At 46.2% G+C, this 26,979-nt stretch overlaps 1 long non-coding RNA gene across 5 annotated transcripts in view; it reads left to right on the top strand.

Annotated features, from left to right (window-relative positions):
• LOC123606113 overlaps positions 1-26,517 on the top strand; it is a 51,985-nt gene extending 25,468 nt beyond the window's left edge. The window contains exons 4-8 of one of the 5 annotated variants that reach the window (XR_006716108.1): positions 3,626-3,908; positions 14,386-14,489; positions 21,132-21,210; positions 22,107-22,246; positions 25,507-26,517. This is a non-coding gene — a long non-coding RNA (uncharacterized LOC123606113). Of the gene's footprint in view, positions 1-3,625; positions 3,909-6,167; positions 6,284-14,385; positions 14,490-21,131; positions 21,211-22,106; positions 23,255-25,506 lie in introns of those variants that run through there. The other 4 variants (XR_006716106.1, XR_006716109.1, XR_006716107.1 and 1 more) reach the window with 4 other exon arrangements.
• The last annotated feature ends 462 nt before the right edge of the window (positions 26,518-26,979 follow it).

Consider the following 26,979-nt stretch of genomic DNA (forward strand, 5'->3'; position numbering starts at 1 on the left):
TCTATATCTTATGGTTTCTTTCTGTTCCTCTATCCTTCATTACTATCTTCTTTTGTATTAGATGTACATTTTCTAGTGTATTATTTTTATTCCATTGTTATTTTTAAAATATATATTTTTTAGTTATTTTCTTAGTGATTGCTTTGAGGATTACAATTCCCACCTTAGATAACATTGCAATTTAAATTAATAGCAACTTGGGGCGCCTGGGTGGCTCAGTCGGTTGAGCGACCGGCTTCGGCTCAGGTCATGATCTCACGGTTTGTGAGTTTGAGCCCCGTGTCAGGCTCTGTGCTGCCAGCTCAGAGCCTGGAGCCTGGAGCCTGCTTCTGATTCTGTGTCTCCCTCTCTCTCTGACCCTCCCCCACTCATGCTCTGCCTCTCTCTGCCTCAGAAATAAACATTAAAAAAAATTAATAGCAACTTAATGTTACTAATACATGAAACTTTGTTCCTATATAGCTCTGTGCTCTCCTTTGTGCTCCTCCTGTCATACAAATTACATTTTTATATATTCTGTACCCATATATAGTGATTTATAATTACTGAATTATGCAGTTGTCTTTAAATTGGATAAGAGAAAAAGGAGTTACTAACAACAGTGCATTTATACTTTCTTTTCTTTGGCTATTAAAAATTTTTTTTAAATGTTTATTTTTGAGAGATAGAGACAGAGCATGATTGGGGAAGGGGCAGAGAGAGGGAGACACAATCTGAAGCAGGCTCCAGGCTCTGAGTTGTCAGCACAGAGCCTGATGCAGGGCTTGAACTCACGAGCCGTGAGATCATGACCTGAGCTGCAGTCAGATGCTCAACTGACTGAACCACTCAGGTACCCCTATACTTTTTTTTTAATTTGCCTATGTAGTTACCTTTGCCTAGTACTCTTTATATGAATTTAAAGTACTATCTAGGTCCTTTCATTTCAGCCTCTTGGTCTTGGTCTTTCCTGTAGGGCAGGTGCACACCAGTGGCACATTCTCTTGGTTTTTGTTCATCTGGGAATCTCTTAATTTGTCCTTCATTTTTGAAGGATCCTTTTTCTGCTTATCAGAACTCTTGGTTGAAGTTCTTATTCCTTCAGCACTTGGAACATGTCATCCCACTGCCTCTGGCCTCCATGGATTCCAATGAAAAGTATGCTGTTAATCTTCCTGAGGAGTCCTTGTGCAAGAAGAGTCACCTCCCCGCTTTCAAGATTCTGTCTCTATCTTTGACTTTTGGCAGATTGATAATGATGTGTCTTGTGGTGGATCTCTTGTAATTTGTGTTCTTGTATTCTTGTGATTTGTTGAGCTTCCTGAATATGGAAGTTTGATCATAATTGGAAAGCTTTCGCACATTATGTCTTCCAATATTATTTTGGACTCCTTTATTCTTTCGTCCCTTTCTGAGACTCCCGTTATACATGCAGGCGTGCTTGATGCTGTCCCATGGGCCCTGAGGACTTATTCATTTTTCTTCATTCTGTTTTGTTTCTTTTCTTCAGATTGGATGGTTTCTGTTGACTTAGCTTTCAGTTCAGTGGTTCTTTATTCTCCCTGCTCATATCAGCCATTGCACTCCCCTAGGGCCATTATATTTTATAACTCCAGAATTTTGAGTTAGTTCTTCTTTAAAATAGTTATCTCCTCCTTGATATTCTCCATTTTGGTTAGACTTCGTTTTTTTGTACTTTATTTAGTTCTTCAGGGATGGTTTAAGTTCTTTGAACATATTTAAAATAGCTGATTTCAGGTTTTCATCTAGTTAGTCAATATTTGGGCTTCCTCAGCATATTTTTTATTAATTGCTTTTTCCCTATGCATATGTCATAGTATCATGTTTTCTTTCATGCCTATTTTTTGTTGAAAACTGGACGCTTAAAATTCTATAAGGTGACGACTCTGGAAATAAGGTTCTCCCCCTTCTCAGGGATTCTTGTTATTGCTGCTTTCTGTAGCTGTTGTTGGTTTAGCGATTTTTCTAAGTGACTTCTTTGGTTTGTATTCTGTGTTGTACTTCACCCCTGAGGACTCTGCTCTGTGGTCAGGCAATTCTTGGATAGAGATTTCCTTGAATGCCATGTGTGGAAGTGATGAGTCCCCCAGTCTTTGCCTGGAGGCTCTGTGTGCCTGTTGGGGCACACCTTCAGTACATAGTGCTGTCATTCACCGCCCTGCCTTAGCCTTCATGGTGTGCTTATGCAGAGCCTCCAGATCAGCTGGGGGGGTTACAGTTTCAAGCTTTCTCAGCTATTTCCGGAGCATATGCCCAGATCACTATGAGTGGCCTTCTAGATCCCCAGGAATTTTTAGGAACTTTTCAAAATTTAGGCATCTCATTCCCCAGCTTTTCCTTTTAGGCTTTTGGTTTGCATATTATTTACCTCAGCTATTACCCACTGCTTTAGGCAGTTGTGAAGTGCCTGTGATTGTTTTCCACAAATGTCCCCCAGGGAAAAGGCTTTTTACACGAAGTGAATTTTATAAGTCAGGTGAGGGGCACCTGGGTGGCTAAGTTGGTTAAGCTGCTGACCTGGGCTCAGGTCATGATCTCACTCGTGGGTTCGAGCCCAGTGTCAAGTGCTGTGCTGACATCTCGGAGCCTGGAGCCTGCTTCAGATTCTGTCTCCCTCTCTCTGTCCCTCCCCCCATTCATACTCTGTCTCTGAAAAATAAATAAATGTTAAAAATAAAAAAAAATAAGGCAGGTGAAATACAGATAGACTGTAAGTGACATTTTCTGGTGAACCACCTGATAGGTCAAATGATGACAGTTCTTTGAGAATGAGGCTTTGAAGGAGCTCCAGCCCATTCTGCTCTCTCCAGGATATTGGTTTTTAAGGGTGCTGCAGAGCCACAGAGCAGGGGTGGGACTAAGGCACAGTAAAAACATCACAAACACCATGGATACTACAATGTGGCTGTTCTTGCTGAGGATTCAGCATTTTTTTATTGAGTAAATACTCCTGCATTGCTCCAAGCCTTTGGTGAATTTCCAGAGTTCTGAAAAGTGGATTCTGACATTTTTTGCTAGCTATCCTGTTCTTCTCTGGAGGAAAGAATTTTCAGAGTTCCCTATACCACCAGTTTTGCTGACTCTAATTCATAAATATTTAGCGCTCTCTTCTTTGATATGTTATTTTTCTCAAACCTGTGCATATTTTTTTAAACGTTTATTTATTTTTGAGACAGAGACAGAGCATGAACGGGGGAGGGGCAGAGAGAGAGGGAGACACAGAATCAGAAGCAGACTCCAGGCTCTGAGCCATCAGCCCAGAGCCCAACGTGGGGCTTGAACTCACAGACCGTGAGATCGTGACCTGAACTGAAGTCAGACGCTTAACTGACTGAGCCACCCAGGAGCCCCAAACCTGTGCATATTAAATAAAAACTGTTTGAATTGAGGTTGCAGGAGACCGTGTGGAGCAGTCCCTGAGCAAGGGACTATTTTTTTTAATATAATTTACTGTCAAATTGGTTTCTATACAACACCCAGTGCTCATCCCAACACATGAAGGGGCTATTGATTGGGTAGAATGATGCCAGCCTCTGCTGGACAGAAGGGCCTGAGGGCTTAAAGGGTGTCAGCTGTATGGCAGTCAGGAACTGCTGATCAGCCGTTGTTGCTTTGTGTCTCCCAGGTTAAGGCTGCCAGGGGTTCAGCTCTGCTCACATGGATGGGACAGAGATCTGACAGCAGAGGCCAGAGGACCTGGCTCTGCCACACACCTTCAGCCCTGGAAGACTGGAGCCTCAGATGATGGACCTATGAGTGTGTCTGAGAGCCACAGTGTGGTCCCTGAACCACTGGGGTCTGAGTTCAGCAGGGAGACTGCCTTGTCCCTTGGCCTTCAGGTGATGGTGCCCTTCATGTTTGCAGGACCGGGACTGTCCGGGGCTGGTGTGCTTTTGAACTATTTCCAGGTAAGAGGGAAATAAATGGGAATGGTGGTGTCAGGGGCACTGTTGAATGCCATCCCTGAAGAGTATGCCTCTACACTTTGAATCCAGCTTGAGGGACAAGGGACAGGACGTCCTCTTCTTAAATACCATTTTTCTACAAATTGAGTAAGATTCTTTTAGTTACTGGTGACAGGGACTAAATTTAACCCAGGTTAAGCTTTAAAAAGAATTTATTAGCTCATATAATTGAAATATGTAAGGGGTTAGATTTCAGGCATGGCATGATCCAGGTGCTTAAATGATTAGCAGGATGCTGGCTTTTTCTCTGTCACTCATCTATGACTTATTTTCAGATAGGATTCTATACCTAGAGGGGAAGATAGCCCTTGGCATTTAATTTCAACTTAATACATGCATTCTTAGAAAAAAGAGAGATTTCATTGTCAATGTCCACATCGGCCTCTAAAAATTGATCCTAATGTCAGGTCTACTCCTGTTCCAGTTCCTGTTCCCTGAGGGAGAACATTCTCTGTTTGGCTCACCTGACTTACATTGTCATCACTCTTGGAGGGGAGGCAGGGCACCTTGATTTGCAGCCCTACCAGAATTCCACAGAGTGAGGAACTGGGAGTTACCTATCAGACAAAATAGTTGCCAGTGTACCCTGACTTTCCTGTTCTTCTACTGTCATTACTTTCATTGGTGTGGTCTTCAGAGGTTCTTCCTGGAAAGGCATAGTCCCTAAGAATATTCTAATTCATAACTGGCTAGATCTGTCCTATTAGTTAGCAGTCAGCAGAGAACAAAGGCCTTCTAGAGTGAGGCAGGCTGGGAGAAGCAGGGCTGATGTGTGTGACAGTTCCTGGCCTGTGCCACACTCAGTGCTCCAAGGTGTCTGTGCCTGGTAACCTAGGCCCTGCCCCTTATGAATTTAAGTCCCAGTTCTACTACTTAGCAGTAAGTCTGGTGATTTAAATTTTTTAAAGTATTTTTTAAGTTGATTTATTTATTTTGAGTGTGAGAAACAGTAAGTGCGGGAGAGGCGGGGGAGAGGGGGGGAGAGAATCCCAAGCGGGCTCCACACTGTCAGTGTAGAGTCCAATGTGGGGCTCAAACCCGTGAACCATGAGATCATGACCTGAGCTGAAATCAAGAGTTGGATGCTTAACTGACTGAGCCAACTATCCCTAAATTTTTTTTAATGCTTTTTTTTTTCATTTTAGGGAGAGAGTGTGAGCAGGGGAGGGGCAGAAAGAGGGAGACACAGAATCCAAAGCAGGCTCCAGGCTCTGAGCTGTCAGCACAGAGCCTGTTGTGGGGCTCAAACTCGCGCACCACAAGATCATGACCTGAGCTGAAGTCGGACGCTTAACAGACTGAGCCACCCAGCCGCCCCTAAATTCTTTTTAAACCAACACTAAAATCAAGAGATTTCATGTAAAAGTCTGAATTTCTGTTTTCTGTTGAAAACTTGGCAACTCTCACAGCATTGGCCCCACTTCCTCTCATGGCACAGTGGGTGGTTGCAGCTGCCTCTAGGTGGCCACGTTCTCTGGTTTGCCACAGTCCCCACCATCCCACTGCATTCCATCACCTGTTTGGCCCTGCCCCAGTCTGGAGTTCTCAAAGACCCTTCCAGTACCCAGCTGTCTAGTTCCTCGTGATGTCACAGCACCAGTGACCACCAGCTCACTCCCAGAATCCACCTGGACCTTGCCCGGCCCCAGGATGGCTGTCTCTTAAACCAGAGCCCCTATCCCAGTCTGATTCAGTCCCTGCCTGCATGTTTGGTCTCTCTGTGCCCTCCAGACCCCAGTCCTCTCCTTTTTCTTGGTGACCTAGTCCACATCTTTCGTGACAGGGTCAGTCAGCACTGTGGTAGCCTCAAGAGCACCTCAGTGTCCCAGCCTCTTTGCCGCCCTACTTACTTCAGGTGCTGTTCCCTGCAGTCCATTCTCAATGTGACTGATTTGCAAAATGCCTATTTTATTGAGTGTTCTCAGTATGGTGTCACTGAGGCATGTAACCTCTATACACACACACATACCTCACACTTCTATATTTGTATATACATCCATATATATCAACCCCCTAAGCATACACATATTTGTTTAGAATGTACACACACAGGTTTATAAATTATATAGGGAGAGGCAGTACAATAGTGAAATGAATTGTTTGAGAGCGCAGAATCTAGAGCTAGTCTCACTGGGTTTGAGTCCAACCTTTGTCACTTACACAAGTTGTTCTTTTTCCCCTGTTTTCTAATCTGTAAATTAGGATTGAGAGGACCTGGAAAGATGGCAGCTTAGGAGGACACTGGGCTCACCTCGTCCTGCTGATCGCTTAGATTCCACCCGCATCTGCCTAATAACCCAGAAAACCGCCAGAAGACTAGCAGAACGGACTCTCCGGAGCCAAGTGTAGACAAGAGGCCCATGGAAGAGGGTAGGAAGGGTGGAGAGGCAGTGCCTGCTACACGGACTGGTGGGAGGGAGCCGAGGTCATGGAGGGGCAGCCCGCTGGGCAAGGCAGAGCCCCTTGCAAAAGCAGAAGGGCCGGACTCTATGGGTTCTGACAGCCAGCGGGACTTAACATCTGGAATGTTAAAAGTAAACAACTCTGCTCTTGGAGAGCAGGGAGGGCAAGAGGACGTCAGGAGGGAGAGTTGTTGAGCCCCGGAAGATGGAGTTCAGCTCAGTGGGGGAACAAAGGTGCTGGCAAGCGCCATCTCCCTCTCCCATCCCCCAGCCAAAATTCCAAAGGGAGCCAGTTACCATCACCGAACTTGCTTGCACCAGGCAAACGCCCAAATGCTGTGCTTCTGTGGATCCATCCCTCCAATGGGTCTGCCTCCCTCCCGGTGCTGCAGCGCCCCTCCCGCAAGCGACCACTGATGGCAAAGCAAGCTAAGCCTGCCACTCCCACCCCTGTGTACCTTGTGGATCAACCCCAGCTAATATGCCAGATTCCATACAAGCAACACCACAAACCTGGCAGTGTGCAAGTAGCCCAGACAGGGGCCACACCACTCCACAGTTAGTCCTGCCCCTGGGGGAGGGGAAGATAAGGTACACACCAGTCTGACTGTGGCCCCAGTGGTGGGCTGGGGACAGACATCGGGTCTGACTGTGGCCTGCCCACCAACACAAGTAACTCCAGACAGCACAGGGGAGGTGTCCTGCAGTTCGGAGCCACTGGAGGAACTACCCAAAATGACAAAATGGAAGAATTCTCCTCAAAAGAAACTCCAGGAAGTAGTGACAGCTAACAAATTGATCAAAAATGATTTAAGCAATATAACAGAACAAGAATTTAGAATAATAGTCATAAAATTAATTGCTGGGCTTGAAGAAAGCATAGAGGACAGCAGAGAATCTATTGCTACAGAAATCAAGAGACTAAAAAATAGTCATGAGTAGTTAAAAATGGTATAAATGAGGCGCAAAATAAAATGTAGCTGGCCATAGCATGGATTGAAGAGGCAGAGGAGAGAATAGGTGAATTAGAAGATAAAATTATGGAAAAAGAGGAAGCTGAGAAAAAGACAGATAAAAAAATCCAGGAGTATGAGGGGAGAATGAGAGAACTAAGTGATGCAATCAAATGGAAAAATGTCCATATCATACGAATTCCAGAAGAAGAAGAGAGAAAGGGGCTGAAGGTGTACTTGAACAAATCATAGCTGAGAGCTTCCCTGATCTGGGGAAGGAAAAAGGCATTGAAATCCAAGAAGCACAGAGAACTCCCTTCAGACGTAACTTGAATCGATATTCTGCGCGACATATCATAGTGAAACCGGCAAAATACAAGGATAAAGAGACAATTCTGAAAGCAGATAGGGATAAACAGGCTGTAACTTACAAAGGTAGACACATAAGAGTAGTGGCAGACCTATCTACTGAAACTTAGGCCAGAAAGGAATGGCAGGAAATCTTCAATGTGATGAACAGAAAAAATATGCAGCCAAGAATCCTTTATCCAGCAAGTCTGTCATTCAGAAAAGAAGAAGAGATAAATGTTTTCCCAAACAAACAAAAACTTAAGGAATTCATCACCACTAAACCAGCCCTACAAGAGATCCTAAGGGGGAGTACCAGAGATATCACTACAAGCATGAAACCTATAGACATCACAATGACTCTAAACCCATATCTTTCAATAATAACAGTGAATGTAAATGGACTAAATGCTCTAACCAAAAGACATAAGGTATCAGAATTGATAAAAAACCAAACAAACAAACAAGACCCATCTATTTGCTGTCTACAAGAGACTCATTTTAGACCTGAGGACATCTGCAGATTGAAAGTGAGGGGATGGGATATCTATAATGCTACTGGAAGTCAAAAGGAAGCTGGAGTAGCCATACTTATATCAGACAAACTAGACTTTAAGTTAAAGGCTGTAACAAGAGATTAAGAAGGGCATTATATAATAATTACAGGGCCTATCCATCAGGAAGAGCTAACAATTATAAATGTCCACGTGCCGAATACGGGAGCCCCCAAATATATAAAATAATTAGTCACAAACATAAGCAACCTTATTGATAATTGCAGGGGACTTTAATACCCCACTGACAATAATGCATAGATCATCTAGACACACGGTCAATAAAGAAACAAGGGCCCTGAATAATACATTGAATCAGATGGACTTGACAGATATATTTAGAACACTGCATCCCAAAGCAACAGAATATACTTGCTTCTCGATTGCACATGGAACATTCTCCAACATAGATCACATACTGGGTCACAAAACAGCCCTTACTAAGTATAAAAGAATTGAGATCATACCATGCACACTTTCAGACCACAAGGCTATGAAACTTGAAATCAACCACAGGAAAAAGTCTGGAAAACCTCCAAATGCATGGAGGTTAAAGGACATCCTACTAAATAACAAATGGGTCAACCAGACAATTAGAGAAGAAATTTAAACATATATGGAAACAAATGAAAATGAAACCACAACAATCCAAACCCTTTGGGATGCAGCAAAGGCAGTCCTGAGAGGAAAATACATTGCAATCCAGGCCTTTCTCAAGAAACACTAAAAATCCCAAATAAGAAATCTAACAGCGCACCTAAAAGAACTAGAAGCAGAACAGCAAAGAAACTGCAAACCCAGCAGAAGAGAAATAATAAAGATCAGAGCACAAAGAATATAGAATTCAAAACAAAACAAAACAAAAACCCCACAGGAACAGATCAATGAAACTGAGTTGGTTTTTGAAAAAATAAACAAAATTGATAAACCTCTAGCCAGGCTTCTCAGAAAGAAAAGAGAGAGGATCCAAATAGATAAAATCACAAATAAAAAATGGATTTATTACAAACAATCCCTCAGAAATACAACCAATTATCAGGGAATACTATGAAAAACTGTATATCAACAAACGGGACAAACTGGAAGAAATGGACAAATTCCTAAACACCCACACCACGCACTACCGAAACTCAAACACGAAGAAATAGAAAATATGAACAGACCCATAACTAGTGAAGAAATTGAATCAGTTATCAAAAATCTTCCAACAAATAAGAGTCCTGGACCAGATGGCTTCCCAGAGGAATTCTACAAGACATTTAAAGCAAAGTTAATACCTATCCTTCTCAAGCTATTCCAAAAAATAGAAATGGAAGGAAAATGTCTAGACTCCATGTAAAAAGTCAGCATTACTTTGATTCCCAAACACCAGACAGAGACCCAACAAAAAAGGAGAACTACAGGCCAATGTCCCTGATGAACATGGATACAAAAATGTTCAACAAGATACCAGGAAATCAAATTCCACAGCATATAAAAAGAATTATTCATCATGATCAAGCGGGATTCATTCCTGGGCTGCAGGGCTCGTTCAATATGCACAAATCATTCAAGGTGATATATCACATTAATAAAAGAAAAGAACCATATGATCCTGTCAATCGATGAAGAAAAAGCATTTGACAAAATACAGCATCCTTTCTTAATAAAGACCCTCGAGAAAATCAGGATAGAAGGAACATACTTAAACGTCGTAAAAGCCATTTATGAAAAGCCCACAGTTAATATCATCCTTCATGTGGAAAAACAGAGCTCTCCCCTGAGATCAGGAACACGACAGGAAAGTCCACTCTCACTGCTATTGTTTAACATAGTGTTGGAAGTCCTAGGATCAACAGACAACAAAATGAAATAAAAGGCATCAAAATTGGCAAAGAAGAGGTCAAACTTTCACCTTTTGCATACGACATGATGCTCTACATGGAAAACCCGACAGACTCCACTAAAAGTCTGCTAGAACTGATCCATGAATTCAGCAAAGTCTCAGGGTACAAAATCAATGTCCAGATATCAGTGCATTTTTATACACCAATAATGAAGCAACAGAAAGAGAAATAAAGAAACTGATCCCACTTACAATTGTACCAAGAACCATAAAATACCTAGGAATAAACCTAACCAAAGATGTAAAAGATCTGTATGTGGAAAACTATAGAAAGCTTATGAAGGAAATTGAAAAAGACACAAAGAAATGGAAAAACATTCCATGCTCACAGATTGGAAGAATAAACATTGTTAAAATGCCAATACTACCCAAAGCAATCTACACATTCAATGCAATCCCAATCAATATTTCACGGACTCTCTCCTCAAGGCTAGAACAAACACTCCTAAAATTTGTGTGGAACCACAAAAGCCCCTAAATAGCCGAAGTAATATTGAAGAAGAAAACCGAAGTGGGAGACATCACAATCCCAGACTTTAGCCTGTACTATAAAGCTGTAATCACCAAGACAGTATGGTATTGGCAAAAAGCAGACACATAGACCAATGGAATAGAGACCCCAGAATTGGACCCACAAATATATGGCCAACTAAGATTTGACAAAGCAAGGAAGAGTATCCAATGGAAAAAAAAGTACCTTCAACAAATGTTGCTGGGAAAACCGGACAGCAATATGCAGAAGAATGAAATTAGACCACTTTCTTACACCATACACAAAAATAAACTCAAAATGGATAGAAGACCTGAATGTGAGACAGGAAACCATCAAAATCCTAGAGGAGAAAGCAGACAACAACCTCTTTGACCTCAGCCACAGCGATTTCTTCACACATCTTCAAAGGCAAGGGAATTAAAAGCAAAATGAACTATTGGGACCTCATCAAGATAAAAAGCTTCTGCACTGCGAAGGAAAGAATCAATGAAACTAAAAGGCAACCAAGGGAATGGGAAAAGATATTTGCAAATGACATATCAGACAAAGGGCTAGTATCCAAAATCTATAAAAAACTCACCAAACACCACACCCGAAAAATAATCCAGTGAAGAAATGGGTAGAAATGTGTGGCCAACCAAAACACTAGTTTATTTGAAGGTTCCCAGGGAGAATGCTTGTAGATAGGCTATGCCAGTGGTTAAGGGCAGATCCCACCTCCCATGTGCGACAAGAGAAAGGGAAGGCAGATACCTATTTCCTAGATTTGACCAATGCCCATTTGAAATGCAGGACTATGACTCACCTCATGGTGATTCCGATCCCATTGCTGCTTTTCTAACTTTTCCTCAGTTCACACACCAAGACCAACGTTCTGTCCCATACCAACCAAGGTCCAAGGATTGGAGTGAAGAACCAGGCCTTTCCTGAGTCAATGTAGAGCTCTCAGAGTCAGATTCCTGACAGGACAGCTAGCACGCCTGTCCCTGAGCCCTCGATGCATAGCAGGCCACACTATCGTGGTAATGGGTAGACACATGAACCCCAGATCCTAATTGACTGAGATACCCTCGTTTGGAAGAAAAGACAGTGAATGTGCACAGTGAACCGATCAGCACACAAAAAGCCTTTTGAATCAATGGTGCACCATAGCCTCGTTCAACCCTATTGATCATCAGAGGAAAGCATATTCTTCATGACTGAGAATAACTGCTGCCCCTATCTCCCGACATGATGTGCAAAAGGACAAGAGAAGCCAAAGCTTCCCTCTATTTCTTAAGAGATAATGTGGGTCTCTTGCTCACAGGGCTCCAAGGGGCATCCTTTGAGGTACTCCTTTAGCCAACCCAACAAGGGTTCTTCTGATGCCTTAGCGAGCCAGCGTGCTAATATATTGTGCTGATCACACTGTTCTAAACATTACCCGATCTCCTTTAATGAAGAACTCTGGCCCTCGGTGTACCAAGTTTCATGACATTGCTTTCTTCTCCACCACGGTTCCTCTTGGGATCCCCACAAATTCAGTTGCCCAGAGTCATAGCACTGGCTCCCAAATGTGCAATGTGGACTAGCCCTTGTGTCTGTGGGACAGGTTGAGTAAAAAGGGGCCCTGGCATTTTGGTTTCAGGATTCCGTGGACATCCAGAGCCTTAGGCCATTCGAAGGGGTCCAGTTGAGAACTGTTTCTGTGGAGGCTGAGCCACATGCAATTGAGGGAAGCTGGCCTCGATGCCCATAGAAAATTAAGTTTAACATGCCCTTGCAAATGGATCACATTCCCATTGGATGGAAATGGTGAACGTACATTGGTCTACTGGAGCCATTCCCTTTCCTTCCTGTCATTCTGACTCAGTCTGTGTTCACCCTTCTGAGCCATGGAGCTGGCACTGACACAGAGGGCACCAAAGGATGAGGGTTTGTTGCCCACTCAGTCCCTCGCTCAGTGACAGCCATGAGCAAGGCATATCTGAAAGGAGAATAGCCCTCCAATTCCTGGGCTTGGTGACTGGCTGTTTGTAGCAAGGGGTGGGGGAGGCTAGCCAGCTTGCCTCATTGTTCTGCCTGATGGAGGGGCCTTCCTTCTGAAAAGCAGACAGTTCACACAGGAGCAGGAGTCTCCAGAAGCTCGTCAGCACAAGAAGAGCCCTGTACAGGAAGAGGGCCCCAAATGCCCCTTTCCACACTTTGGAGGAAGACCTGGGAGCCTTTGACTACAGCACTGTCACTGCTTACTCCATTCAATGATTGGAAATGTGAGAAAAGCAAAGTCCAGGACTCTCTAGGTCCTTCTGAAGGAAGAACGCAGGCCTGTTGCTCCCATGGTCCGAGATGCGGACGCTAGATGGCGATGTTGCCTAAGGTTTCTAGTGTTTCTTCTTTTTTCCCATAGCCAGGTTGCCAGGAGCTGGTGCTGGACCCTTCTCTACATAATTCCCCTTTCAATCTCTGAAGACCTCTGACCCTCCTTATCCACTGTAATATATCTTTGCTCTCTTGTAGAAACAAGGTTCTTCCCACAATCTGTTCAGAGTCAGTGTCTCGTGGTCATATCCTCTGCCTTCCACCCGGAGTCTGACTCAGTCCTTGAGACTGTGAGACTGTGGGCTCCATCTTCAGTAATTCATTAGATTCCAGAAGTATGTGGCTCTCGATAGGCCCAGGAATTTTTAGTTGCCCAGTAACGGATGTTTGTGTGAAGACTGTGCCAGAGATTTGGGCAGGGAGCTGGCCTCCTTTTTGCCAAGGGCCAATGAAGGAAGATACCTTCTTTCCAAGTGGGTCTCAATTACCACCAAAAATGTCAGACTTGGGGCACCACTTGGGTCCATTTCCTTCCCCTATCTTTATTTCTGACTTTATTTCCCCTTTAAAAGCCACAGAGCCATCAGTCACTCAGCTGGCACCCCTGGGTAGGCATCAAATTCCCACTCTGCTTCTGTGCTCAGGGAGAGCGCTCAGGCTCTGATCTGACAAAGGAAAGATGGCCTTCAGACCCTGAGTGCTGGTTGCTTGGCTTGCTGGGGTATGGGAGGTGAGGGGGAGCCATCTTCCTCCCTGAGCTGGGTGATTGATTTGCCTTCATTCCAGGAAGCACACAGTTTGTACATAGGCAGTACGGACCAGGCCATGGTCAGTACAGGAAGAGTCTTTTCCAGCAATAGGGAACCAAGTCCTTGTTCCAGACTCCTGAGCAAGAGCCAGTAGAACCCAATAGCGACACCTCCAGTACTGCTGCCTCCATCAACTGCTACAAAAAGTTGGGGGGACAGACATAGCCAGAAATCTCTGGCTCCAATAGAATGAATGGAGGTTTCTTACTGACAGGGCTTTCAGTGTGCCCTTTCAGAGGGTGCCCTTTTCCTAAGCCCATGGGCATTTCTATTTCCAGATACAAGCAGCTTGATAGGAGACTGTGCTGGGTACTTCATTCTCAGCATTCTCCAAATCTCAAGTGTGATGAAGAACTCAGAATCTGTGTCTCCATTTCCACCACTTAGCCTTTTTCATCCAAAGGGTTTCTGCATGGACTTTATGCAGAGCCAGTGTCTTAGAGTAATATCCTTTTCTTTCAGCTTGGGACTTTGGTGGTGTCCTTTGGATGGTGATATAGGTCTTCCTTTGTGGCCACCCCCCACACCTAATGTGTGTAGAGATACAGAGGGAGAGTGCTTGAGGGTAGTCGAAGCCAGTGGTTAGGGGAGGATCCTGCCTCCTGTGTGGGAGAAGAAGAGGGGATGATAGACATGTGCCCCTCTTTGATTTGACCCATGCCCATTGGGTTGCAGAACTTGGACTCAACTTCCTATCCCGTTGCTTTTCTCACCTGGTCACAGTCACCCACCAAGACCGAGGGGCTGCCCTGTCCACAACCAAATTCCAAGGATTGGAGGTGAGTTTCCAGTATTTCCTGAGTCAATAGAGGGCTCTCAGAGTCTGATGTCCCAGAGGTCAGCTGACACTCTGCCCCGTAGCTCTTGTTGCTGAGCAGGGTATTATAGCAAGAGTAAGGAATTGCTCTTCCTTGGCAACAAGGTTCTCCCTGGAATCTTGTCAGAGTCAGTGTCTCAGAGTTATGTCTCTTCTTATTCAGTGAGGAGTCTGGTACAATCCTGGTGACTGTGTGAGGGGTTTGGCCACAGGGGCCGTGGGCATTGGGTTTCAGATTTTGTGGACATCACCAGGCCTAGGGTATCTAGTACTGCAGGTGCCCAGTGGAGAACGCTTGTGTGTAGGCAAGCCCGAGGTTTGAGGAAGGGAGCCGGCCTCCTGTCTGGATCGAGATTGAATTCAGAAAGAGATCTCTTTCCTAGATGGGCACCACTCCCTTTGGAGATGCAGAACTTTGGCACTGCTGGCTCGCACTCATCCCCATGCCATCGCTGCTTTTCTAGCTAGGTCTCTGTTCGCATTCCAGGAACATGGGGCTGTCACTTACACAGCCATGGCTGTATGAATGTTGCCAGTTTCCCAGTCAGTTGCTGAGGAAATTGAAGACTCTGGGTCTAATATCCCAAAGAAAACCTGGCCCTCCCATCCCAGAGCCCATGGTGCTGATTAGCTGGCTAAGGAATGCACGAGCACGGGTAGCCAGTTGGCCTCCCTCCCCTCACAAATGGTGACCCCTTCCTTTGGAAGTACAGCAGGTTTTCGTGTGGGCGGGATGCTCCAGGATCTGGTCAGTACAGAAAGTATCTTTGGATGGAATACCGCACCAAGTCCCACTTCCAAATACTTGCTCATCTGCCAGGAGCACAACGCTGCTACAGCTGTATCACTGCTGCCCCTCTGGACTGATGGCAAGGGCAGGACACCCACCCAGAGCCAGGTCTTTCCCTCTGATGCTGAAGGAAGAATCTGGGCAGGCTTCTTGCGGTCAGGGCTTTTGGGTGGAACTTACAGATGGCACCATTTGCCAAAGCCTACAGATGTTTCTCATTCCCGAGGTGTCAGTCAGCGAGCTGGGGAAGTTGGTGCTAGTCACGTCACTCTCCACTTGATCTCATTCTTATCCCTGATGCAGAACTCTGGCCCTTCCTCTATCCATTTTCACCCCTTTGCTCTGTTTTCACTCTGAGCCCTCCCTGGGCTCCATTCCATGTGGGTGTCTTAGAGTCATACCCTGGGCCCCCAACTGGGGATTCGGGTCCATTCCCTGTGACTGTGGCACATGTTTGACCAAAGGGCCCTTGGCTCTTCAGCAGGATAGTCCTTCCTGTATGATGGTTTGTCTCTGCGTAAGACTCTCAGGACTCAGAGTTCTGGCCAAGTAGGCCTGTAGTTTTGTGTTTGTTTTTGTTTTGCCACAGGGACAGACCCTCAGACCCTCTCAGGCTTTCAAGCCTCTTGAAAAGACAAGAATAAGTGTAAAATGGGAAGTTGTTGCAATATGTGAAGGACACTCAGGGCAAGATCGATTTATTGCAAACCAGTGCAACCTTCATGATATGTGAACAGGCAAGGCAAGCCTGGTCTAGTATCTCCCTCTGCATTTCTTCCAGGTATATTGCACACTGGCCAACATCTTGACTCAGTTTATCCTCATTATGGGTTATTCCTGGCTTGTTCAACACGTCACATCATGCATAGCCCTTTCATGTGAGGGTACACTTGTGGGAGCACATTAGTCCTCCAACGTGGAATGGGAGAAGTGGACTGGTATGGAGGCAAAGACCAGGTGCTGCCCTCGTGGGTTCCACCCTATCTGCCAGTCCCTGCCTGCTGCCATTGTTTTGGGGGCTCTTGTCAACCTCGTCCTGCCAGCCAGAACTGTCACCCTTGCTGCTGTTGAGTATGCTGAAGGAGGACAGGGCTGCACAGGACAATACCATGGTTGCCACACCATGACCATAGGGTGGCTTTGCAGGGCCACTGAAGCAGCTATGGCACTGCCTAATACACAAGGCTGTTCATGCCTTGGCACCTGACCTAGAAACCTCCTTGTGGTCGTGCCCTGCACCCAGGACTGCCTGTGATCCTGCTGGCCCCTCTGCCCCAGGTGGAAGGAAGGTAAATCCATGTCTGAGTAAGTGCAAGTGCTGCCATTAGCAGTGGGTGGGCTGCTTTGCTTGGTGCCCACCTTCCATATGCACAGGCTTCTGTGAAAACCTATCCCTGGGCACCGGCTGAGTAAGTGACTTCTAAGTCTCAATGGGGACAATGTTAGACCTAGGGCCAAGGCAAGGGAGTGGCCATAAGGAGGGCCAAAGATCAATATTGCCAGTGGCAATAGGATCGATCTGGTAAGGGGCTATGCAACTTCACGTCCCCTCAACTAAGAAAGGAGGCCAGCTCCTTTCCCAGCCCTCTGGCCCAGTTGAATTGCAAACATTCCCTTCTGGGCCCTTCCAGTGCCCTAGGCCTCTGAATGCCCTGCATGGTTTTGACACCCACCTGCCAGGGGCCCTGTGGCCAAACCTGCAGAGTCACAAGCACTGGACTAGGATCCCCAACAGAATGCCGAGGATATTCTGCTGAGAGACGACATGCAATGGACCCCAGAGAGGACCTGGTTTGGAAACAGAGCAAAAGGGTGAAAATGGATCCATGGAGGGCCAGAGTTCTTCATTAGGGATGAGAATGGGATGATGTGGAGAATGAAGTGACTAGTGCCATTTTCTAGCAAGCTGGCTGTCTCAGGAAGAAGCAACACCAGTGGCCTTTGGTGAAGGGAGGCCCCCTACAGGCTACACCTGGGAGGCCTGTCAGCAAGGGGGCTGCAGTCTTCCCTCAGAAAGAGACAGAAAGCCCTGCCTTTGGGTGTGTTTCTTGCCCTTTCCCACTAGTAGACAGGGGTGGCAGGGACTCAGCTGTGCCTGATGATCAAATGGTTAGACCCCAGCCTGGTGCAGTATTCCTTTCAAAGTCCCTTTGTGCCCTGACCAGGACCTAGAGCACGGTGCACATGCACGAATCATCTACTCTGCAGGATGAAGGCACCTCTGTCAGCCAGGGGAGGAAGGCCAGCTGGCTACCCATCCCTGCAATGACTCCAGCTGACTAAGCACCAAGCCTCCAGCAACAGAGAGGCCTGTTTTCCTCTGGGATTCCAGACACTGAGAGCTGTCCATTGGCTCAGGAACTGACTGGGCATGCCACACCAATGTGTGCACCCAGGCTGTGCACCTGACACAGCCCGATGGATCCTGGAATCTTCCTGTTGAAACACAGGACATTCTTCTGAGGCTCTTGCTCCTCATGGCTCCGAGGTAGCCCCAATTTGAACAGAGAGCAATCAAATGCAAATGGGCACTTGGAGGACTAAAGTTCTTCCTTACAGAACAGAATGGGCTAAAGTTAGAATTAAGTGCCTACTCTGGTCTCCTGGCAGGCTAGCTGTCCGGGGTGTAAGAGGCACTTGAGGGCTGGTGTCAAAGGAAACCTCCATGGGATACACCTGAGAGTGATATTCTGCAGTAGCTGTGTACTCTTCCCTCAGAAACAGAGGGAAAAGGGGTTTGGGTGGTTTCTCCTGTCCTTCCCATCAGGGAATAGATGCAGCATTGATTCAGAGCCAGGGCTTCCCGTTGTCAGCAGGTGATCAAGTGTTTGCAACCTGGACCTGATGCAGTAGATCTTGAAAGGGCCCTCCCTTTCTGTGCTGACCAGGTCCCGAGGCCTAGTGTGCATATGGGAGTCATCGGTGACACAGAATGAAGGCATCTCTGCACTTCACTGCACTCACCAGAGCTGGCCATGTACCAAGCACTCAGGGACAAGAAGGTCATCCTTCCTCTGATATAAAGGTACTGTTTGCTCTTACGGAGCACAGGACCGGAGCACAGGAAGTTTAGCACCAATCTTTGGGCTCTGCTTGTGTGAAGTTGAGTGGAAGCCCAGTTGTCCCTGAATGTGACCCAAGAATTAGAAAACAGCAAATTTGTGGGGATGGCTACAAGGGAGGCCAAGGCTCTACATTACACATGGGACTTAGGTTATGCTGCTGTGCACATCTATCTTCTTTCTCCCAGCTGCATGTGTAAGGCCAGTCCCTCCCTAAACCTCTGGGACCGCCTCCACGCATCCAGACATACACAGCTTGGCACCTTCCTATGCCCTAGGCCTCACTGTGCCCAGAGTTCTAATGGGATATTAGAAGGTGTCCTGTTGCCAGTTTATTCAGAGTCCCCAGGACTCAGCCAGAGCCCCCAGTTTAAAGTGGAGGATATTGCTCTGAGACACGGACTCTGAATGGACTCCAGCGAGACCCTAGTTTGAAAAAAAAAAAAAAAAAGAGCAAAATGATGGAAATAAATACACAGAGAGCAAACATGCTTCATTATAAACGAAAGCAGGATGAAGCTGAGAAGGGAGTGCCTAGCACAATCTCCCAAGAAGCTAAGTGTTGTCTGTAGTAAGAAACACCTGTGGGCTGGGGCAAAGGGAGCCATCCATTGCCTACACCTGGGTGCCCGGTTGGCACGAAGCCTACACTTTTCGTTCAGAAAGAGAAGGAAGGCTTCTTACCTGGGCTCCTTTGTATGCCCTACCCCTGAGGGCAAGGAAAGAGCAGTGATTCAGTGGTAGCAGGTCCGAGATCCCATTGAGGCTCTAGGTTTTGTAACCAAGTCACGCTCCAGTATTCCCTGTGAGGGCTTTTTTTTTTTTTTTTTTTTTTTTTTGAATTGAATCATCCTGCAGTCCACTGTGCATGTCTGACCCATCTGCCTTAGAGAATGAAGATATTTCAGTCAGCCAGGGGAGGGAGGCAAGCTCCATCACAGAGATTACCAGGGCCAGTCAAGCAACAAGGGCTCATGGACAAGAGGGTCATTGTTCCCTGGGATAAAGTAACTGATTGCCTCACATAGCACAGGCCCAGAGTGGTAGTTCATCAGAAACCCTGGATGTTGGCTGTGTGGCTGACAGACCAATTCCTCCTGTTTGTGACCCATGACCTAGTTATGAAAACAGAAAATGGATGGGGATGGCTATAAGGAAGGCCAAGCTTCCTGAGGAGGTTAGGATAAAGCTGGAAATGAAATGTTTAACATAGTTTCTCCTTCAACCAGAAATAAGGCCAGCTCCCTCCCAAACCCTGGCATTTCCCACACATGGACACTCTGCTGGGCCCCTCCAAGGGCCCTATGCCTCCCATTGTCCACACACCTCTGAAAGGCACATAATGAGGGGTCCTGTGTCCCAACTATGCCAGAGACATCAGGACTTTGCCAGATTCCCCAACTTAAAGGAAAGGATATTTCTTCGAGACACTGGCTCTGAATTGCATCCAGGGAGAAATGACTTTGCAAACAGTAAAAAGTATTCATTGAAATGGAAATATGGAAGGCAAAAGTGCTTCATTATTGGTGAGAATGATCACAGAGTAGAATGAAGTGTCTAGAAGGACAATTTCCTAGCAAGGTCCTGTCTAAGGAGTAAGAAACTCCTGTGGCCAGAGACAAACTAAATCTCTAAAGGGAAACCTCCTGAAAGCCCAGTCTGCAAGAGGTCTCCATATTTCCTTCGGAAAGGGAGGGAAAGCTTCTGGCTTTAGCTGTTTTTCCTGTCCTTCCCTACAGGGGATAGAAGCAGCAGAGATTTGGGGGTAGTAGGTCCATGCCCCAGGCTTTTGCTCAAGTGTTTGGAAGCATTCCTGTGGCCCATCAGGTTTTGAATTGCCACTGTATGCACTGACTAGGTCTTGGAACATACCTATATGCATGGAATATGTGCTGTTTAGAATCTGAGACCAGGCACTAAGTGCTTTCTGACAGCATGGCAATCTCTCCTGTGTGTTGTCAGAAGAGTAAAAGGGGGTACCTAAGTGACTCAGTCGCTTAATCCTCTGGCTCTTGGTTTTGGCTCATGTCATGATCTCACAGTTTGTGAGTTCGATTCCCATGTTGGGCTTTGTGCTGACAAATCAGTCTGGAGCCTACTTCAGATTCTGTGTGTGTCTCTCAGCCCTTCCCCCTACTTGCACTCTCTCTCTCTCTCTCTCTCTCAAAATTAAATATTTAAAGAATATGAAAGAGAAAAAGTTGGGGCTCTTGGGTGGTTCAGTTGGTTAAGCATCAGATTATCACTAACGTCATGATCTCATGGTTTGCAATCTCGACCCCCACATCAGGTTCTCTTTGTCAGCATGGAGTCTGCTTGGGATCATCTGTCACTCTTTCTCTACCCCTCCTTGCCTGCAGACACACTATCTCTCTTTCTCTCTCAAAAATAAAAATAAACACAAAATAAAGAGGAAAAGGGACAGTGTTCCTATGAGAGATGAGAATGGGATAAGTCTGAGGGTGAAATGACTAGTACAATCTCCTGGCAACCTGACTGTCTCAGCAATAAGAAACACATGTGTGCTAGGGCAAAGGGAAACCCCCACTGTTTAAAGTGGGAGCCCACACGGCAAGATGCCTATATTCTTACTTGAAAAAGAGAAAGAAAGCTTTGGGATTTCATTTTTCCCTTCCCATCCTATCAGTGGATAGAGGCAGCAGTGATTCAAGGGTAGTTGGTTTGCGCTCAAGTGTTTAGAACTGGGCTGTGGGGCAGGAGTTCTTGAATGGTCTCTTTCTGTGCTAAGCAGGTCCTCAAGAATACTGCCCAGGGGTGAACCAACTGCTCTTCAGAGTGAAAGCATCTTTAACAGCCATAAAAGGAGACAGGTTGGTTAACCATCATTTCTTTTATTAACCAGCCAAACTCCAAGTACTCCCACGAAGGCAATCTTTCCTTTGGGATATCAAAAACTGATTGCTCTTGGTTAGCACAGACCAGAGTCAGAGCTCATTAGGAACGGCTGGGCACTCACTATGTGGGGGACAGCCCTATTGCCCTTGTCAGGGACTCAAGACATACTTATCAATACAGCCAGGGAATTGGAATAGCTACACACAGGGCCAAAAGTTTTCATTTCAGCTGAGAATGGGATAAAGCTGAGAATGAACTATCTAGCTCCATGTTCCTCTTGTCCCAGAAGTGAAGAGAGCTCCCTCCTGACACCTCTGACCCTGACTACACACCAGCATTCCTGCTGGGCACCTTGAAATGCCCTGGGCTTATCTTTGTCCACAGAGTACTGAGAGGCCATTTTTGAGGGACCCTGTGGCCCAGCATATCCCAGAGTGACAAGAACTTGGCCAGACTCCCTAGTTCAAAGTAGAGGAAATGGCTCTGAGACACTTTGCCTCAAGGGACAACAGGGAGAACTGAGCCTGAAAAAGCAACAGGGTGGAGGAGAATACACAGAAGTCCAAAGTTCTTTATCAACAGAAGAGAATGGGTTATATCAAAAACTGAAGTGACTGGCACAATCTCCTGGCAAGATGGTTGTCTCAGGAGTAAGAATACTGTGTAGGCTAGGACAAAGGGAAACCTCCTGCATTGTTCCTTCAGAAGGAGAGGGAAAGTTTCTGGCATTGATTTTTTTCTTTTTCCCCTGACCTCTGAGGCAGTCATGCTACACAGTTACCAGTTTCTGGCTTGTGGCTGACCCTCAAGTATTTGGAAAAGTGGCTCTGTTGCACTGGTCCTCAAATGGGCTATTTCTGCACATTCTCAGGTCCTGAAGAATACTGCAAATGGGTGAACTGTCTGTGCTTCAGATGAAGGCATCTGTAGCAGCCAATGGTTGGAGTTCTGCTGTCTAACTATTACCATGACAACTCCAGGCTTTCAAGCACCAAGTCATCAGTGACTGTGGTCAGTGCATCCTTTTGTGTATCAGAAACTGAATGCTTTCAGTTAGAATGGGAGCAGCGTGAAAACTTTCCACCAATCCCTGGTTTGTCACTGAGTAATTGACAGACTCACTGTGCCTAGGGGGGACCAAGATATAATTTGACAAAGCACAGAGGACGGGGCACCTGGGTGGCTCAGTCGGTTAAATGGCTGACTCTTGATTTCAGCTCAGGTCATGACTTCATGGTTGTGAAGTCTAGCCCCACATAGGCTTTGTGCTCACAGTGTGGAGCCTGCTTTGGATCCTCTGTGTCCCTCTTTTTGCCCCTACCCCACTCATGCTCTCTCTCTCTCTCTCTCTCTGTGTTTCTCTTTCATCAAAAATGAGAAATATTTAAAAACAAGTTTCAAAAAAAGAAAGAAAATCAGTGATGGAATGGGAATGGACATATGGAGGGCCAAAGTTCTTCCTTTCCTATGAGAAAGGGATCAAGCAGAGAATAGAATGACTAGTATAATCTATTTGAAGCTGGCTGTCTTCAGAATAAGAAGCACATCTGCACTGGGGAAAGGTAAAAACACCACTGGTTTTACCTAGAAGCTACTCCAGAGGAAACCTTCATCTGGAATTCAAGTGAGAATGGGGTACAACTAAACATGTAATGTATGGCTCAGTGTTTTCTTGTTGCAGAAGGAGGACTGGTTTTCTCCTAACTCCTCTCAACCTGCCTACAGGCAAACATTCCATGCTGGGCCCCTCAAATGCACTAGGTTTCCTGATGTATGTATGGTTATAAAACACATGTGGTGCGAGGCCCCATGGCCCAAAGTATCCCAGAGTCCAGAGAACTTGACCCAAGCCCTCAGTTAAAATGAGCCAGAATTGGTTTTAAAATCTGGCCCCAAACGCCTACCAGAGGAAACCTAGTTTGAAAAAAAGAACAAAAATGGACATGGATACACAGAGGCCCAAAGTTCTTTCTTACAGAGGAGAATTGGATAAAGCAAAGAATAAAGTGACTAACATAATCTCAAGTGTAAGACACACCAATGGTTTGGGCCCAAGGAAATGTCCATTCACTACACCTGATGCCCCTATCACAAGAAATGTTCATCCACAAGGTTGGTAAGCCAGGGATTCTTCTGGCCATTGCCCTTTCTCTTGCCCTTTCCATCAAGTATAGATGCAATATTCCTTCAGTGATTCAAGGTCAGTCTCCCTTCGGACCTTCAAGTGTTTGGAACCAGGCTCTGGTGGAGGAGTCTTTGCCTGGGCTCTTTCTGCACTGACCCATGTCTGGGAGCAAACTGCCCATCTGAGAGCCTTCTGCTTTTCAGAATGAAGGCAGCTCAAGGAGCCCGGTGAGGCACACAATCAGGGCAAACATTCCCATGCCACCTGCAGCCTGTCAAGCACCACACTTTCAGTCCAAGTAAAGCAATATTCTCTTTGTGATGTCAGAAACTGATTGTTCTTGGTTAGCGCAGGCAGTGATGGGGAGCTCTCAATTAATCCTAGGGTGCTTTTTTATGTGAATGACAACTCCATCTCTCCTGAGTGTGACCCAAATCCTCCTTAGAAAATCCTCAAGGGGGGGTGGCACCTGGGTGGCTCAGTCGGTTAAGCGTCCGACTTCGGCTCAGGTCATGATCTTGCGGTCTGTAAGTTCAAGCCCCGCGTCGGGCTCTGTGCTGACAGCTCAGAGCTTGGAGCCTACTTCAGATTCTGTGTCTCCCTCTGTCTCTGCCCTTCCCCCACTCATGCTCTGTCTCTGTCTCTGTCCCTCTCTCTCTCTGTCAAAAATAAACATTAAAAAAAATCCTCAAGGGGATGGGAAATTATGGGGGTCCAGAGTTCTTTATTTTCGGAGAGATATAGGATATAACAGAGAATGCGGTACCTAGCTTCTTTTCCCCTTTCTGCAGAACTGAGGCTGGCTCCATCCCCCTCCTCTGTCCCTGTCTACATGCAAATATTCTGTCCTCTGCTGCTTCCAATGCCCTATGTCTTTGTGGCCAGTGATAAGGCTGAAAGGCAAGCCCTGTGGGTGGGCCCATGTTGCCCAACTTTTCTCCAAGTTGGGAGGACGTGGCCCGACACCCCACCTGACAGGAGACAACATGGCTTTTACATTCTGGCCCTGAATTCCCACAGTGAATGCCTAGGTAGAAAAAGTGCCAGGGGATGGGAATGGAGACATCGATGGCCCAAGTTCTTCACTGCAGATGAGGACAGCATAATGCTGAGAGTGAAATGAGTAGCTAAGCTCCTTCTGGCCCCACAAGGGAGTCCATCTCCCTCCCAGCTCCTCTGGACTTGGCCTATGGGCAGAAATTCTGTTCCGGGCACCTTGCAGTACCTTAGGCCTCCCTTTGTCAATAGAGTTAGGAAAGGCAGGTCTCAAGGGGCCCCATTGCTCAAGCTATCCCTGAGGAAGTAGAGCTCAACACGACTGTCCAGTTAAAAGCAGAAGAGATCTCTCTTGGACACTGGCTGGGAATGTCTCACAGGGAAGACCTAGTTTGAAAAAGGGAAAAATGATAGAAATGGATAGAGTGCCAAATTTCTCCTTATCAAATGAGAATGGAATAAACCTGAGAATGAAATGACCATTACACTCTTTTGGCAAGCTGGCTGTCTTGGGAATGAGAAACACCTCTTGGCTGGGGCAAAGGAATTCTCCATTGGCTACCCTGGCAACTGAAAGAGGGGACCTACGCCGGCCGACTCCATCTTGTTCTGTGTCCTCCATCTTGAGTGACTATGTCCCTGACGTGGCCCCCTTTCCGGGAAAATCGTAGAAACCTCAGACCATGCCTCCTCCCCTTGAGTAACCTCCCGCTCACCCGTTCAAACTTCCTGATCAAAACACGCCCAGCAACCTGCCTAACGGGACTCCGACCCTTTCCCAGCCAATCGGCTAAGGCCACAACCATTACCTCACCAACTGCCCCTAGACCCCTATAAAACCTTTGTGCTTTTGAAACTCACTGGCTCTCTCCAGCATCTCACCGCTGCATGGGTGCAGGTAGGGGATTGAGCTCGAGCTAGCTCGAATAAAGGCTCTTTGCTTTTGCATTGGACTCGGCTCCCTGGTGGTCTTTGGGGATCACGAATTCTGGGCATAACAGCAACCACTTTTGCAAGAATTCTTCCTCTGGGATGTCAGAAAGGGATGAGAAGCCTCTGGCACTGAGTGAATTTCTTACTCTGACCTACAGTGGAGAGTGACCAGTGGTTTTGGTGTAATGGGTTTTGACACTTATGTTTTTGGAATCAGGCTCTGTGGAAGTATTCCTTCAACAAGCAATGCCCTGGCCACTTCTGGAAGCTAAATGCCCATCTGGGAACCATTTGCTTTTCCATATGAAGACATCTCAAGCAGTCAGAGGAGAGAGGCAACCTGGGTAACCACCAATACCAAGCCCCACAAGGTCAGTCATAGGTAGTTAATCATTATTTGGGGATACGAGAAACTGATTGCTCTAGGCTAGCATAGGAATGCAGTGGGAGCTGGCCACCAATCCCTGGGCATTCGCTGTGTGAGCGAAAGCCCTACCACATTTCAATGTGACTCAAGACCTCCTTAGAAAAACAGCTAGGGGATCAGAGTGGATACATGATGGGTCAAAGGTCTTCATTTCCGCAGAGAATAGGATAAAACTGAGAGGAAACTGACATTCCCTGTTGCTCTTCTGCCCACAGTTGATGATGCTTCTTCCCAATTCTCTGGCTTTACCTATACACCAACATTTTGTCTGGCACCTTCAAGTGCCCTATGTCTTTTTCTTGTGAAAACATTTCTAAAAGGCAAGTCCCAAGGGGCTTTTTGCCCAACCTATGCCAGAGTCAGGATGACTTGGCAGGTCTCCCCAAATAAAATGAGGGGACATTACTCTTAGGTCTGGCCTTGAATTCCCCATAGTGGGGACTTCAAAAAAGCAAGGGGATGGGAGTGGGTACCCAGAAAGCCAAAGATCTTCATTTCACATGAGAATAGGATAATTTTGGGAAGAAAGAGAATAGCACAGTCTCCTACCAAGCTCGCTGTTTTCTGAAGGAACAAACACATGTGGGCTGGGTAAATGGGAATCATCCATCTGCTTCATGAGGGAGCAGAAGGAAAGCTGAGGGCCAAACACAAGCTAGCATTACCTGACCACCCCCACATAGGATATGTGTGACATTCCTCAGGCACTCCTGGCTGCCCAAGGGCAAAGAAAATGACAGAAAACAAATGGAGACTCCATCAATGGACAAGTATCTTAGTAAGTCACAAGAAAAAGGCAGAGAGGCATTGTGAGACCCAAGGAATTTAACAAAAATCCCCTACCCCTGGACAAGCAGAGCAAGACTAACTCCATTTTGTGCTACACCCACCATCTCATGTATAACCCCCACATGACCTACTTATTGCTTAAGACAATCCCCCACCCTAGTCAAGCCGCTGAGCACACTCTTACTGGAAACCGGCTCATACAGGAATGCGGAACCCCTAACCGCCAAAGAATGTAAACCCCGCCTTTTGCCCGCCAAACTTGCGTGCCAATTCTGACCAGAGTGATAGGCTAGTTCAAACAGTTACTATAGAGTAAATTGTAATTCATTTGGCCACCTGCGTGTGGACTGACATGACTGTGCAACTTTCTGTGTGTGTTACAATCTCATTGGCCACTGGCCCCTATAAAACTGCTACGCCTCTTAACCTAGAGGTCCAAGTCCCTGCTCCGCTGTGTCGGGTATACTTGGGCCC

Source organism: Leopardus geoffroyi, chromosome A2 (assembly GCF_018350155.1).
Source record: "Leopardus geoffroyi isolate Oge1 chromosome A2, O.geoffroyi_Oge1_pat1.0, whole genome shotgun sequence".
Classification (NCBI taxonomy): Eukaryota; Metazoa; Chordata; class Mammalia; order Carnivora; family Felidae; genus Leopardus; species Leopardus geoffroyi.